Source organism: Alexandromys fortis, unplaced genomic scaffold (genome assembly GCF_014885135.2).
Source record: "Alexandromys fortis isolate MF-2015 unplaced genomic scaffold, M_Fortis_MF-2015_v1.1 scaffold_34, whole genome shotgun sequence".
NCBI lineage: Eukaryota > Metazoa > Chordata > Mammalia > Rodentia > Cricetidae > Alexandromys > Alexandromys fortis.
In genome coordinates, this window is record NW_026067933.1 from 146,407 (window position 1) to 163,814 (window position 17,408).

Sequence of the window (17,408 nt, forward strand, 5' to 3'; positions counted from 1 at the left end):
GGGGAGGGGGAGAGGGGCGGGAGGAGGGGGAGGGAAATGGGAGGCTGGGAGGAGGCGGAAATTTATTTTTTCTTTTCAATAAAAAAAATAAAAAAAATTACAAAATAAAATAAAGAGTCTTTTCCTTAGAAGCCTGTCATTCCTCAGTAAAGTCAGAGAACTGAGTTCTCTGTGGGCCACTTCTGACAGAAAATCTGAGCACGATACTCAGAAACATAGCCTATTTTTTTAACCCATTTAGTCATTTCTTCTTGCTCTCACTGACCTACAAACTCACAAATCAAAGGAAACTATGGGAGGGAAAATTTATAGTTTTTATTGGAACATTAGTGTTATAATTTATGATTGATACATTTTCTTTGTATTCATTTCATTATTTAAAAATCTATAATCTTGGTATATATTTTGTACTTGGTAAATATATGTTGAAAAAAATATGTGACTTAAATAAAATATTACCTGAATATCTGTTATAACATTGTTTCTTATCAATACTTTCAGAAAATTTGCAAATACTGTTTAGCAGTGATATTTGAATTATGTTAAACTACATCTCATATGTTCTAGAGAATATTTAGAAAAATCATACACGTATATTAATTTAGATATCATAAATTTATATTTTAGAAAAATCATATGTGTGTGTGTGAAGTACTCTGATGAGCATATATGGATAGAATACTGTGTTCCAATATTACTTGAAAGATTGTGTTTGGATTGTTATGATATCCATTTTACTTACAGTTCCTTTGCACTTAATTTTTTAGATAATTGCTATGGTACCTACATTCATTAAGTAACAACTGAATACCAGGAATCTAGAAGGAGGTTTAGGAAAAAATATATTTAGGATTTTCAAGATAAATTATTTGGCTCAGTTAGAAACATAGGTTTGTAGTACTCATACAGTGAAATATTTGCAAGGTAACATAAGAGGATGGAGACTAAAAAATAGAGAAAATATATCTTGAACTTCATCTTGGCAAGTTTTCTTTTTTCATTTTTGAGACTGAGGAAATAGCCAGCAGGAGAACATAGTCACAGTAATGCAGCAAAGAGCCAAGCTGAAAAAAGAAAGCATCAGAGGAGTAAGGATGTCAACGACAGCTGAGGTCAACAGAGAAGCTATCTGCCATAGACAATGTTCAGAATGGAGAACTAGAGAATGAAATCTGACTTGAAAGTAAAGTTTGATGGTGAATTACTTTTGTATTTAATTTTCAATTTTTGTTAATTTCAAATATTCAGTGCAATGATACATTGTTTGCAGTATTTTCAATAGTAGCATCATATAACACATCAATTGAAAAATGACGATAATCCAAATCTCTTTGATTCCAAACTCTGTAGTCATGATCATTCTGCTGTATATTAATAAAACTGCAATCAAAAGTAACTAAGGTCGGGGCTGGAGAGATGGCTCAGCGGTTAAGAGCATTGCCTGCTCTTCCAAAGGTCCTGAGTTCAATTCCCAGCAACCACATGGTGGCTCACAACCATCTGTAATGAGGTCTGGTGCCCTCTTCTGGCCTGCAAGCATACACAAAGAAAGAATATTGTATACATAATAAATAATAAAAATTAAAAAAAATAGATACCAAAGAAAATATTAAAAAAAAAGTAACTAAGGTCCTTAGACCAGCACAAATAATACTGAGTACAAATGCCAATAATAGACAAATAACATTGCAAGTACCTTAAGATTTACACATATAAAACATTGTTGTTGTTTTCCTCAGAACTCACTAGTTCTTCCAAGTAAATTTGGCACAGATGTATTTGTGCACGTGGGAACTTTGTTTTCTAAATGAGTAATGTTGAAGTTTGTGAGATGGAAAGAGTGGGCCAGCTACTAAGAAATAAAGGAGTAGCCAGGTAGTGGTTGCACATTGCTGGCAGAGGCAGGCAGACCTCTTTGATTTTGAGACCAGCCTGGACTACAGAGAAAACTCAAGGCCAGCCTTGTCTTCAGAATGAGTGTCAGGACACATTCCAAAGCTACATAGAGAAACCCTGTCTTGAAAACAAAAACAAAAAAAGAAAAAAAAAAAGGAAAGCAAAAAAAAAAAGAAGTGAGGGTATATACTTATACTTGATTTTCCTGACATCGTTTGAATTTGATTTTCTGAATGAGTTAATTGTTCACTGAATCTGATTAACAGGTGAACGTGGTAAGGAGTTTATGACCTTCTTCCAAAAGACAAATTGGAAGACAACTAACTTGTTCTTTCTTCTATAATAATAATAAAAAAAAATGTGTTTAACAACTTTGTAAACATGAAGACAGTGTCTGGAATGATATTTGTTCCAATATTAAAATATAGCCAGTATATATTAAAAAATAATTTTCATGGGTTCTTTCTCATACACTTTTGAGGTAAATAATCTGTAATTTTGTTGACATCCATTGCAATTCACATAGTTTCTTTTGTGAACTCATTCAGAGGATATAATAGTTTTGAACAATATGCTAAACTGAACAATATTATCTCTGTTTTACAGAAGACTGGACTGAGAGAGAAAGCAAAATGACATGTTCAATACCACTGACTATGTCACTAAACAGTCTGGATTAGAAGTCATTGTCTGTGATTTCCAGAAGAGCACGCTGGCAGAATATGGCTGAACAATTTCTTCATTTCACTGGAGGTATTTGTTAGCATTGCAAACTTCAAAACAAGTAAAGCTGGTTTTTAGATCTCTGCCGTCTTAATAAGATTGATCTTCAGTTTAAAAATAAAGGTATTAAAAATAAGGTATTTCATTAAAACAGAAGTAGGTTTAAATGTAATATATAATTTAACTCTATATCCACTTTTGTGAGAAAATCTGTGCTTTGTAAGAAAAAATGTATAATTATTGAGTGTTCTGTCAGCCATGCAATTAAATCAGATTATCATCCATGTTCTTCTTTGTCAGAACATAGTTATAATTTTAATATTTTTATTCATAAATTGTCAAGCTATGTGACTTCAATTATATAAATAAACACAAAATATACTATAAAACATCACAGTTTATTTTCACAAAAGCCATATTTATTGTATCCAAAACATTCTTTTGTACAACCAAGCATATGATCTACAGATGGAGGGTTTTGCCCCTTGATTTGTGATCTTTATAATTTTCCATTTTTTATTGTTTGTAATAGGTTTATCCATGACATTTAGCAGAGTAGAAATGAAAGGGTATTCTGCTTATGTTTATTATCAGTAAATTATCAGGATTCATGAAATTAACCCAAATAATAACTCATTGCTATTATAGTTCACTATCAGGTGGTGAAAGCTTACTTGGTTCCAAGTTTGCCAAGAATTTATTAATTTTTTAACTTTACCTTTTTATATTTTATTTTTTAAACAATCTTTTTTTTTTAAGTTACAAACTAATCCCAGTTTCCTCTCCCTCCCCTCTCCTCACTTCCCCCACACTCCTCCAATGTCATTTCTCATCTATTCCTCAGAGAGGATGAGACCTCCCATTGGAAGTCAGAAAAATCTGTCACATCACGTGATTCAGGACTAAAAGCCCTCCTCCCTGTATTAGGCTGAAAAAGGTATCACTCCATAGGAAAAGGGCTCCAAAATTTCAGTTTTTGTACCAGAGATGAGTACTGATTCTATGATCAGGGGGCCAACAAACTAAAATTTTATCATGATGGTCTGTTGGATTTTGTACAGTTATGTTTTCATAGCCCATTAGTATTAGTTTATGTTGTTTTATTTATTAACATAGTGTTACTTGAATTGATTGTCATAGATTGGATAAGTTCTTTAAAACTAAAATGAATACAAAAATTTCAAGATATTTAAATTACATGCTTTTTTGCTATGTTATTACTTTTTATGCTTTGTAAAATCATTTTTTTTGTTTAATCAATGTTTTCATATAAAATGTTTTTATTCTCTCAGATCCTTCTACCCACACAATTTATGTCCTTCCTCAAACTATAACCCCTCAAAGAAAACACAAACAAACAAAACAGTAACACAAAATACCAATGCAAAAATTCTACTTATAACAGAGACTTTTTTGTGCTGAGAAGCAACTCCTGGGATCTGCTGTGGAGTGTGGTTGACATACCCAGTGACACTCCATTGTAGAAAACTGATTTGTCTCTACTACAGGTATTGGCTTTGGGGGATCCTATTCTCGTCATATTTATATCTTGTTCCGCCTAGATGTAATGGGGAGGGCCTTGGACCTTTCACAGAGCAAGGTGCCTAGCCCTCTCTTAGGATTGGAGAGGGTGGTGTAGGAGGGGGTGTGAAGGAATTGGAGGAGAGGAGGGGGTGGAAATTTGGATTGGTATTTTTTTTAAGTCTAATAAAAAAGAAACATAAATAAATAAGGTTTTCTCTATAAAAATGCAATGCTTTAAAAATCAAGTTTTGTATTCTTGTTGTTAGGATGAGTATTAATTTATTTTCAATTTTTTGATTAATATTGTCCTATAAATAAAAAATGTTTTTGCAAATCATTTTTTGCACTACCTAAAGTTATTTTCTGTTGTGAGAGCTCCTTCCACTCCTTCAGCCAGTAGCTGCTGAGATACCAGACCATTGGGGTATGGGCTCTCTTCCTTTAAAAAATATTTGGTGATTCTATTTTTTCTTCTAATTTCTTGTTATGTAAATATTATAAACTCAGAATTGACTGAAAAATAACTTAAGGTGTGACTTAAAATGGACATATTTCAGAAAAGAAAAGTCCATCAATACTTGTACAAGATTACTCCTAAGAATATTATAAATTGTTACTAAGGTCAGAGGAAAAGAAAGAGTTGGGTTTCTTTAGTGGCTTAAAATGATGTCACATTTGGCTAAATAAAGATTCCCAGAATTTAGAGACAATAAACTTAGCTTAATATACAATACTCAGAAGGACATTTGTTTTCTTCTTTCAATGACCAGGAAGCAATACTAATATTGAACCAAACTAATCTTTACCTTAGAACAGTTTGCTTTAAAAGAAAATAAACTACAGTATTGGTAAAAATCAATTGCATGATCACTAATTCTCAGAGGAGTCTGATGTTCCCTACTCAATGAAATATTTATGTGTAAGAACCTATACAGAAAGGTATTTTCCTTCTGGAACATTGTCAATAAGGGTATAAAAATCCTGGATAACTCAGTGGAAAAAATGCATCTGTGTAGTTCAACCAAGTTTCTCTTGAAATCTTGACATTGCATCCTTAGTGATGACATTCCCTCAGAAGAAAGACCTAGTACTTGTGTTGGAAAAGTTATGAAGATTTATATTTCAATCGAATCTTAAATTGTACTGCATATTCTCTGTTGAATTATTACCAAAGTGCCCCCTTGCATCTACCCTAAAAGAAATGCATTTAGTGATATATATATATATATATATATATATATATATATATATATATCTCCTAGGTAATTAAGAGTAAAATAGAATCTATGTAAAAGAAGAAGAGATTGCCCACTCACTGCTCAGAATTAATTGCTTTGTATGAACTATTCATATATAAATAACTATCAATGAATGAATGACACAATAAAAACACACTGAAAATAAATGTATTTAAACAAATATAATACTAGGAGAATAAAATGAAGTTAAAATCAAAGTAGAAGTCGAACAAATTTGGGGACAGATATCTGTCCCCAATGAAATATAATAGCAAGCCTTGAATTTAAGTTACTTTGTTTAATAAAAATATAGTTGCTTTGCTAAAAAGCTTTCATCTATTAGGTGGTTGTTAGTGCTGTTCACTTGCTACCCCCACCAAGAGTAAGGATGCAGCTCAGCTAGCAGAAAAGATGCCGCTTCATCCTCTCACGTTGTAATAGACTCTGCAGTATTTGTTTTACCCATTTTGCCTCACTTGTTGAGCTCTGTGATTATTTGCTCCTGAAATTGCTTCAAATATATGAACACAAAAAATGATTGATTTAAAACATGGAATTTGGCAAATGATTACACATAATGTGCTATAATTACTTTCAGTGGAGCTTCCATGAATTTTTCATAAGGATAAGAAGTGCAGAGTAAGTAATTAATTGATGAAGGTTTTCTATTTACATAGTGAATGTATTTAGAACTTATGGATTATAACAATTGTTCTGGTTGACTAAAATTAGAATAAATATTTGAATGTTGTATGAATACATCATTAAAGTTATTAGATCTCCTAAGCAAATTATGTGAACTGATTAAAACAACTATAATTATTTTTACCAGGGCTATTAAAATTTTAGCAAGGCTGAAAATTTTCTCTCCATATTTATATATGAAGAATTTAGTTATATATATATATGGAACATTGATATAAATATATATCAATAATATATACATATATTAGATAGAAAGATATTAAAGTTAATATGCAATTTTAAAGTACCAGTCAGCTGAAAACAAGAATTTCATTGGTCCTTAACAGAATCCATTTTTTAATTCATACATAAAAAGATTTATCACTTACTTCAATTACTGTTTATGATTCATCCTCAGTTAAATATTCAAGTTTACTTCTTATAAGATAGATTTTTCTTCACCAAATTATAGGTCAGCCTCACTTCTTGTTACTCCCTAAATGAGACCTTCTCTGCCCAGTGTTCAATACTTTCACATATTCTTCCCTACCCATTTCCCACCAACATTTTCTTATGACACCATATGCATCCTCAAAAAGAATAAGCAAAATGTCATTGTTTACACCTCTGAGACTTTGACAGCACCACTTTTTAGAATCTACTTATGTTTGAAATTTCATAACACAATGTGGAACCAATTTAATAAGAATTATAAGGTACAGAAGAGCCACTTCATATTTCATCATGACAAAGAAAAATATCCCTGAGATAATCTATATGGAATCTTTGCATTTTATAGGGAAATAATATTAATAACACATATATTTTCTATGTTAATTTAGTCTTGGTTGTTAAGTATGAACCTAGCATTTTATTATCTTCTTTCCTACACCAGCAAATGAGAAGAAAAAAACATTTGTGTCTTACTTTTCTTTTGCCATGAAGACATTCCATGACCTAGGATACTTATAGAAGCAAGAGTTTTTGGTGGGCTTGAAGTTTGAAAGGGTGTCAAAGGCTTTCTCTCATTCTGTGAGCTTCTTTATATGTATTTAAAGTATTTTTGTGTTTGCTTTTTTTTACTTGTTTTCTTTTATGTACAAAGGCTTATTTTAATTCTGTGAGATTGCATTTAGTAAGATGGGTCTTATTTCTTATATCAGTGGAAATGTTTATTCAGACATTTCTAGTCTATGTCTGTAAATTAACTAATACTCCATCTTTTTTACTGTAGTAATAACAGGACACCAGCTCTTATGTTGAGAGCCTTGATCTATTTGGAATCTATCATTATGCAAATGGAAAATAAAAATACAGTTTTATTGTTCCAAATTTTGAGAAACAGTTATCCCAGAGTCATTTGTTACAATACTGTCTTTTCCAGTGTAAACTTTTTTGGAATAAATCTCAAAAAACCAGTTAAGTGCTTATTAAAACTTGTGTGAATTTGTATCTGGTTCTTTAGCTCTACTTTATTGATCTACATAGCTGGTTTCATGCACACCCAAGCTGAATTTATTACTATGGCAGTATTCCACAAATTGAAAGCAGTTGTGGTCATAATCTAAAGCTGTAAGCTTTTGTTCATTTTTTTTTATATAGATTGCTTTTACTTTCTGTGGTTCCAGATGAATTCTGGATATTTTTTTTCTACACCTTTGGAAAATGTTCTTTGAATTTAGATTGGTATCACACTTATTCTGTAGTGGTTTTGATATAGTGGTTATTTTTACAGTATTTATTCCATTAGCACAGAAAAAAATAAATTGAAGAACATGTGGAATCAAGAAGAGGTTAACAAAACCCAAAGATATGAGAGAAATATTTCTGTAAATCATCTAGCAAGTAAACTAATCTGAAAATATAACTTGAGCAAGAGTTGGAAAAGATATAACCTGCCAAGGTCAATAATGCCATTTCTAGAAGACATAGGTTATTAAATTAAAAGTCAATCATATGCCAGAGCATATCACCCTATGAGTTATTTATCATATAGGTCACAATGATTTCCAAAACAACAGAGGATCTTGCCACTACACTAGAAAGCCCTATTGCTAGCATATCCTTCACTGTAGGACATAAAGACATTAATCTCAAACAATCTTGGAAACTTCTTCTCTCCTGGCTAGTTTATATAGTATGAGAAGCTTATACAAAGTCTACTAGAATACAAAGGAAATCAAGGGTTTCAGTCAGTGCTTAACTCTGAATGCTATAATTATCCAGGCAAAATATGCTTGCTTATGCAATACTGCTAGAATTATTATAACTAACCATTTCATGTTTGAACTTGGGGCCATCTTAGCAAGAGGAAATTTCATGCATATACTGTATTCCTTGTCCAAATCCAATGGATTGGCTAGGTCATACACCCTAGGGTATATAACCAGCTATCATTATTTTGTTAAATACTCATACTGTCGAATTGTCTTCTAAACATTTATGTCTCTATACATATGGACCTAGGTTATTTTACACTTTGGACATGGAAGGTTCTTTTATTTATTTATTTATTTATTTATTTATTTATTTATTTATTATGTATACAATATTCTGTCTGTCTGCAGGCCAGAAGAGGGCACCAGACCTCATTACAGATGGTTGTGAGCCACCATGTGGTTGACTGGGAATTGAACTCAGAACCTTTGGAAGAGCAGGCAATGCTCTTAACTTCTGAGCCATCTCTCCAGCCCCATGGAAGGTTCTTTTTGCATTGAACAACAGTCAATGGAAAAACCCATAACAGATCAGAGTCCTAAGAATTATAGACTAAGCACTCAGCCTTAAATCTGACATTCATATGCCCAACTTCCACAAATGATATGGGATTATCATAGAAAAGAAAACAGAAAGAATGTAAGAGCAGGAAGATGGAGAGGATGCTGTGAAATTCTGTTTTCTGGATGGGAGATAGCTGTTGCCACAGCGGGGGTTACCTGCATAAGACCTACATATGAATAAGATACCCCAAATCAAGACAGACAGAGTAGATGATCCCAAGATTCCACATCTACTAAGGATTTATTAACAGTGAATAGTTGCTATGGTGTTCAACAATAATTTTTCATTTAGAAAATGGGTGCTCTTCATACTCCAATAGATATCCCCATGCCATGCACATGTAATCAGAACTAACTGGATTTAGTGGTTATCCAAAATTAATATTAAAAAGGTGAGCATTATGGGGAGATATGGGGGAAGTTGGGAGAGAGGCTGATATGAACAAATTTTATAACATATATATATATATATTATAATTTTCTAAATAAAACATATATTCTTTGAATAATTAGAATATAATAAAGGCTTAAATGAATAAAAAAAATCACTAACCAAAATAGGCTCAAAAAACAAGCTTTTTTTGAGGAAATACGTATCTAGAAAGAAGCTACAAAATTGTTGGAAATTTCTGAAGAGAAACAAAAATCTGCAAGCTAAAATCAGCAAAGTATTAGTTTGTTTCTAGAGATATGGGGTTTGAGCTGGTGAGGAGGTGGCAAGGGTCTGGGAAGATTTAAATAGGGGAAACTGTGATCAGAACATACTTTTGGAAATTAAAAAAAATGAGAAAAGAAAACCCTCATCTCCGCTATCTTTCTAAAAGTCAGCAGTAGAACGCATTTTAAGCTACAGTAATAAGGATATAAAAAATGCTCATGAATACTTCTTTGAGTTATGTATCTTATCAGTATTGACCACTACTGAATTAAGGTTTAAAATAAAGTGTGAAACATGGAAGTAGCCTATACACAGAGATGTGCCTGATAAATATTTGGTATTGAATTCAAAGCTCAAAATGATACCTTAATCCTTAACCATAACATTTAAGAATCAAAACAAAGTGGGGCAAGCTGCAATCACTCAGTCTATTATAACAGCTGACATTTTTTAAATGAAATTCTTTACAGGTAAGAATATGAAAGACCCAGTACACATATTCAATCCTCACATTTACTCAACTCAGTTTATTTCTATATTATATGGAAATATAACTTTTGAAATCCTCCTATCTCAAAGGAACACTGAAATACAGGCTGCAACTATACAGAGAGGCCCAAGAGGTGATGACCACCCACCCAGAGGGCCAACCACTCTCTAGGCTTTCCATACTGGAACAAAACCCTGGGCCATCCCACATCTGCCTCAGCTTCTCTAACAAGTCAACAGACAAGCTTTCTGCAGGTAGGCTGTTCTAATGCTCCTATCCCATCGATCAAACCCTGTAAGGAACAAGTCTTATTTTGGCCACAACCCTCCTATTCCCCATGACCTGGGAGGAACTCTGAAACACAGGCTGTGATTACATAGAGAGGACCAAGATGTAGGCTGCTCCAACAGCACCACCCCTTCGATCTTACCCAGTAACCTCAAGTATCACTCTGCCGCCTACCCTCCTATCCCCCACAACCTCAGAGAAAATATGAGGAATCTGAAGCACAGCCTTAAACTACAAGAGACAACCAAGAGAAGAACTCTGATGCACAGGCTGTGACTGCACAGAGTGGATCAAGGGATCAAACCAAGAGAGAAGACCAAGAGCCAAGGAAGACCTCAGGAGCTCCCTAAGACACAGATAGTGACAGTACTGAGCAGTTCAAGAACAATTTCCAATGACACAGACAGTAATTTCAAGGATTGGACCAAGAGGCAAAACACCGATGGCACCATTTGGAGGAAGAGATGGGTGGATGAAAATGGAAAAATTCTACCAACAACCTAAAAAGCAATATGATAACACCAGAACCCAGAGGTCACACAACAGGAAGATTTGACCATTCTAACACAGAAAAGGCAGAAGAAAATGGTTTTGAATATATCTTTATGAGGATGATGAGGATCTTTAAAGAGGAAATTAAAAATTACCTTAAAAAAATAGAGGAAAAGATGAACAAAAAATTAGAAGAAAACAAGAAAGCAAATGAAAAACAATCAAACAGGTGAAGCAAACCATTTAAACAGTACAAGACTTGAAGAGTGAAATAGAAGCAATAAGTAAAACATAAATTGAGGAAATTCTGGAACTTAAAAAAGTGGGTAGATGAACCAGAACTACAGATGTAAGCATAATCAACAGAATACAAGAGACAGAAGAGAATCTCAGGTGTTGAAGATACTATACAGGAAATAGATTCATTGATCAAAGAAAATATTAAATCCAAAAAATATCTTAACACAAAATATCCAGGAAATCTTGGGTACCATGAAAAAAAAAAAAAACCTAAGACTAATAGGAATAAAAGAAGGAAAAGAAATCCAGTTCAAAGGCACAGAAAATATATTCAACCAAATCAGAGATGAAAAATTACCTAACCTGAGGAAGGATATCCCTATGAAGGTACAAGAAGGTTACAGAACATCAAATAGACTGGATCCCTCCAAGAAAAGTTACCTCATCATAAAATAATACAGAATAAAGAAAGAATATTAAGAATTGCAAAGGAAAAAAGGTCAAGTATATATAAAGAAAGATGTTATCAGATTTATACCTGACTCTGACTTCTCAAAAGAAACCAGAAAAGCCAGAAGGTCCAAGAAAGATGTGCTGCAGATACTATGAAACCCTGGATTCAATCCCAGACTACTATATCCAGCAAAGCTTTCAATCTATATCAATCAATGGAGAAAACAAGATATGTCATGACAAAACCAGATTTAAACATACCTATCCACAAATCCAGCCCTATAGATAGTAGTAGAAGAAAACTCAAAATCAAGAAAGCTAACTGCACCCACAAAAACACAAGCAACAGATAACCTCATAGCAGTGGTCCCCAAAGAAGGAAACATACAGACACTTACCACCAAAAATAACAGGAATTAACAATAACTGGTCATTCGTATCTCTTAATATCAATAAATTCTCCTATAAAAAGGCACAGGCTAAGAGAAAAAATATGAAAGCATGATCCATCCTACTGCTGTATACAAGAAACACAACTCAACCTCAAAGATAGACATTACCTCAAAGTAATGGTCAGAAAAAAGATTTGCCAATCAAATAGACCTAAGAAACAGGCAAGTGTACCTATCCTAATATCTAACAAAATAGACTTCAAATCTAAAATCAATCAGAAGAGATAGAGAAGAACACTTTATATCCATATCAGGAACAATCCATTAAGATGAAGTTTCAATTTTGAACATGTATGCCCCAAATACAAGAGCACACATATATGTAAAAGACACATTACTAAGGTTAAGCCACACATCAAACCCCGCACACTAATAGTAGGAGAATTCAACACCCCACTCTCCCCAATGGACAGGTCTGCTAGACAGAAACTTAATAGAGAAGTAAGAGAGCTAGCAGATGTCATGATTCAAATGCACTTAACACATCTACAGAACATTTCACCCAAACACAAAAGAATATACCTTCTTCAGAGCACCTCATGGAACCTTCTCTAAAATTGACCACATACTTTGTAACAAAGCAAACCTCTACAGATACCAAAAAATGGAATAAACCCCTGTATCTTATCTCATCACCATAGTTTAAAGTTAGAATTTAACAACAACACTAATTGTAGAAACCCTACAAACACTTGAAAACTGAGCAATGCTCAATTGAACCACCACAGGGTCAAGGAATAAATTAAAAAGAAATTAAAAACTTCCTAGAATTCATTAAAAATGAAAGCACAACATGCCAAAACCTATGGGACACTATGAAAATAGTGCTAAGAGAGAAGTTCATAGCACTAAATGCCTACATAAATAGTGGGGAAATCTTATACTAGCAACTTAACAGCACACTTAATAGCTTTAGAGCAAAAGGAAGCAGACTCACCCAGATGGAGTAGACTATAGGAAATAATCAGACTGAGGGCTGAAATCAATAAAATAGAAACAAACAAGACAATACAAAGATTCAATGAAACAAAGAGCTGGTTCTTTGAGAAATCAACAAGATAGAAAATCTTTATTCAAACTAATCAAAAGACGTAAGAGAACAACCAAATTAACAAACTAAAAAATGAAAAGGGGTACATAACAACAGACAAGGTGGGAAATCCAGAGAATCATTAGGTCATACTATGAAAACCTGTACTACAAAAATAAAGAGGAAAATGTAAAAGAAATAGACAATTTTCTGGATAGGTACCACATACCAAAATTAAACCAAGACTAGGTGAACAAGTTAAAAAAAACTTTCAGGAAGTAGAAGCAAGGAAACAGACTACAAAGGAAATAGAAGCAGTCATTAAAACCCTCCAAAAAAAAAAAAAAAAAAGACTAGGCCTGGATGGTTTCAGTATACAATTCAACCATAAGTTCAAAGAAGAGCTAATACGTATGCTCCTCAAATTGTTCCACATATTTAAAACAGAAGTAACATTGCCAAACTCTCTATATGAGGCTACAGTTACCCTTATATAGAAACCACACAAAGACTCAATTAAGAAAGAGAATTACAGACAAATCTCACTCATGAACAATGAACATTGATACTCAAAAAAGTACTACCTGAAACCAATAACACATCAAAAAAATCATTCACCATAGTCAAGTTAGCTCATAATAGAGTCATAGATAGTTCAACATATGAAAATTATCAATATAATTCATCAAATAAAAAACTGAAAGAAAAAAAAACAAAAACATCCCATTTGATGTTGAAAAAGCATTCAACAAAATCCAACACCCATTCATCATAAAGGTCTTGGAGAGATCAGTGATACAAAAAATTTATCTAAACATTATAAAAACAATATACAACAAGGTGACAGTCACCATCAGTATAAATGGAGAGAAATTCAAAGTGATTCCACTAAAATCAGGAACAAGACAAGTCTGTTGACTTTATCTATATCTATTTAACAATGTTATTGGATTTCTGGCTAAAGCAATAAGACAACAAAAGGAGATCAAGGGGATACAAATTGGAAAGGAAGAAATCAAACTTCATTATTTGCAGAAGATATGATAATATACATAAGCAACCCCATAAAATCTACCAGAGAAGTCCTACACATGATAAATACATTCAATTATGTGGTAGGACACAAAATCAACTCAAAAATAAGAGGCTGAGAAAAAAAGCAGAGATTTCACAGATAACATAAAACATTTTGGGGTGACACTAACCAAAGCAGTGAAAGACCTGTTGTTTGGGAGGTCCTTCTGTTTATGTGTTGCTTTTATTGGTTAATGAATAAAGAACTGCTTTGATCCTATGGCAGGGAAGAACAGAACTAGGCTGGGAGAAAAAAGGTTGGAGTCAGAGAGAAGCCATGGAGCCACCACCAGAGTCAGACATGCCACTGCCATGTGGCCACTGTAAGCCACATTGTCATGTGGAGATACACAGATTAAAGGAGATGGGTTGAATTAATAATAGTTAGACAGTAGGAAGCTAGAGCTAACGGGCCAATCAGTTATTTAATAACTACAGTTTCTATGTGATTATTTTGGTTCTAAACTAACCAGGCAGCCAGGAACCAACAAGCAGCCTCTCCTCCAACAGACTTGTTCAAGAAGAACTTTACATCTTTAAAGGAAAAACTTGAAGAAGATTCCAGAAAATGGAAATGTCTCCCATGCTTTTGGATAGATAGGATCAACATAATAAAAATACAATCCTACCAAAAGCAATCTATAGATTCAATGCAATCCCCATCAAAATCTTATTACAATTCTCCACAGACCTTGAAAGAACAATACTAATCTACAAATGGAACTACAAAAAAAAAAAAAAACAGGATAGCCAAAACAATTCTGTACAATAAAGTAACTTCTGGTGGCATCACCATTCCTGACATCAAGCTCTACTATAGAGCTACAGAAATTATCACAGCTTAGTATTAACATAAAAACAGACAGGTTGACAAATGGAATCCAATCAATGACTCAAATATTAATCCACACACCTATGAACACCTAATTTTGAAAAAGAAGCTAAAAATATAAAATGGAAAAAGAAAACATCTTAAACAAATGGTACTGGCATAACTGAATATCAAATGTAGAAAAATTAAAATAGATCCATACTATCCCCATGCACAAAATTCAAATCAATGTTGATTAAAGACATCAATATATATCCAACCACACTGGACCTAATAGAAGAAGAGAAGGTAGGAAGTAGCATTCAATGTATAAGAACAGGAGACCTTCGTAAATACAACTCCAGCAGCACAGACACTGAGAAGAACAATAAAAAAAAAAAGATGAGCCCTCCTGAAACTGAGAAGCTTCTGTATAGCAAAAGACACAGGCAATAAGACAAAAAGGCAGACTACAGAATGGGAGATTTTCAGTAACCCCACATCAGACAGAGGACTGATCTCCAAAATACTTAAACAGTGCAAGAAATTAGACGCCAAAATTCCAAATAATCAAATTAAAAAATGGGGTTCAGATCTAAAGAGAGATTTCTCAACAGAAAAATGTCAAATGGCTAAAAGACACTTAAAAAACGTTCAACTTCCTTAGTCAACAAGGAAACACAAATTAAAACAGCTCTGAGATACCACCTTACACTAGTCAGAATGTCTAATATCAAAAACACCAATGATAGTTTATGGTATAGACAATGTGGAATAAGGGTAACACTCCTTCATTGCTGGTGGGAATGCAAACTTGTATAACCACTCTGTTAATCAGTCTTGTGGTATCTCAGAAAACTGGAAATCAGCCTACCTTAGGACTATCAATACCACTTTTGGGCATATACCCAAAAGATGCTCAATCATACTACAAGGACATTTGTTTAACTATGTTCATTGCAGCATTATTTGTAATAAGCAAATCTGGAAACAGCCTAGATGCCCTGCAACCAAAGAATGGATAAATAAAATGTGGTACATTTACACAATGGAGTACTACTCAGTGGTAAAAAGCAATGCTATCTTGAAATTGGTATGAAAATGAATGGAATTTTAAAAAGCATCATGAGAGAGGTAACGCAGACCCAGATAGATGAACATTGTATGTACTCACTCATAAGTAGATACTAGCTGTAAATAACAGATTTTTAATCCATGACCCTAGCAAAGCAAACTAACAAGGTGAACCCTAACAGAAACATATATAAATCCCTCTGGGAGGTGAAAATAGTCAATATCTCCTGACAATATTGGGAACATGACGGTGGGGGAAGAAGAGAGGGTAGAAGGGGAGGAGGAATGGAGAAATAGAGGAGGGAGGAGAACTTCAGGAAATGGGTTAGTCAACATGGTGGAAGAATAGAGGTGGAGCGCAAGGAAAGAGATATTTTGATTGCAGGAGTTATTATGGGGCTAGCAAGAGAAATTCTCAGAAATCTACAAGGACAACCCCATCTACAATCCTATGCAATAGTGGAGACGGTGCCCTAACTAGCCTTGCCCTGTAGTCAGATTGATGGCAATCTTAATGTCACCATAGATCCTTCATCCAGAAACTATTTGAGATGGGGTAGAGAAACACAGTTGAGCACTGGGATGACCTCCCAGTGTCCAATTTTAAGAGTGGAAGGAGTGAGAATATGAGCAAAGTAGTCAAGCACATGATGGGTACACCCACTGAAACAGGTTAACTGAACTAATGGGTGCTCACTAACTCTGGCCACAACAGGGATGCAACTATCATAGGACCAATCTAGACACTCTAAATATGGTGACAGGGGCATGGCTGAGGCATACTGCATGGCCACTGGCAGTGTTACCAGGATTTGTCCTTGCTGCTTGTACTGGCTTTTCGGAACCCATTCTCTCTAGATGGATACCTTCCTCAGGCTAGAAACAGTGAGAGGGCTTGGTCCTTCCTTTGAACAATGTGCATTATCCTTTCTGGAGAGTGGATGGGCAAGTGGGATGGAAGGGATTGGATACTGGGATTGGTGCTTAAAATGAGGAAAGATAGTTTTATATTTTCAAAATTAAAATATCTAACTTTAATGGTTTTCCAACTAAGACTATTCCATCATAATTATCTCTTCAAGGTCAACATTATCTTTAGCAGATATCATTTCTCCCTGTTGGACTGTATTTAAACTAAACAAGTTTGAGATATTTACTACCTGGAGTTTTTAATGAATCAAAGCAATCTCAGCATATGCTGCAGGTATGAATAGTGTTAAGCAATAAGCATTAAGAGAAATGGAGTTAAGTGTAGGTGTTAGCCTATTTAGCCCCAGTGAACAATACTGTAAATGAAGGTCATTATAAAGGGCATTTATTTTCTCACTACTGAAATGTATGCTTGCTGATAGATTTTGATTCTGGTGCTTGACAACCACAGTCTCTCTATCTCATCATTTTGTCTTTCTTCTGTGACACATGCACCTCATTATATGGTATCAGTTCTGCCATGCTATGGGTATACACCAAGATTTCTTTTAGCCTTCATCATATATATATA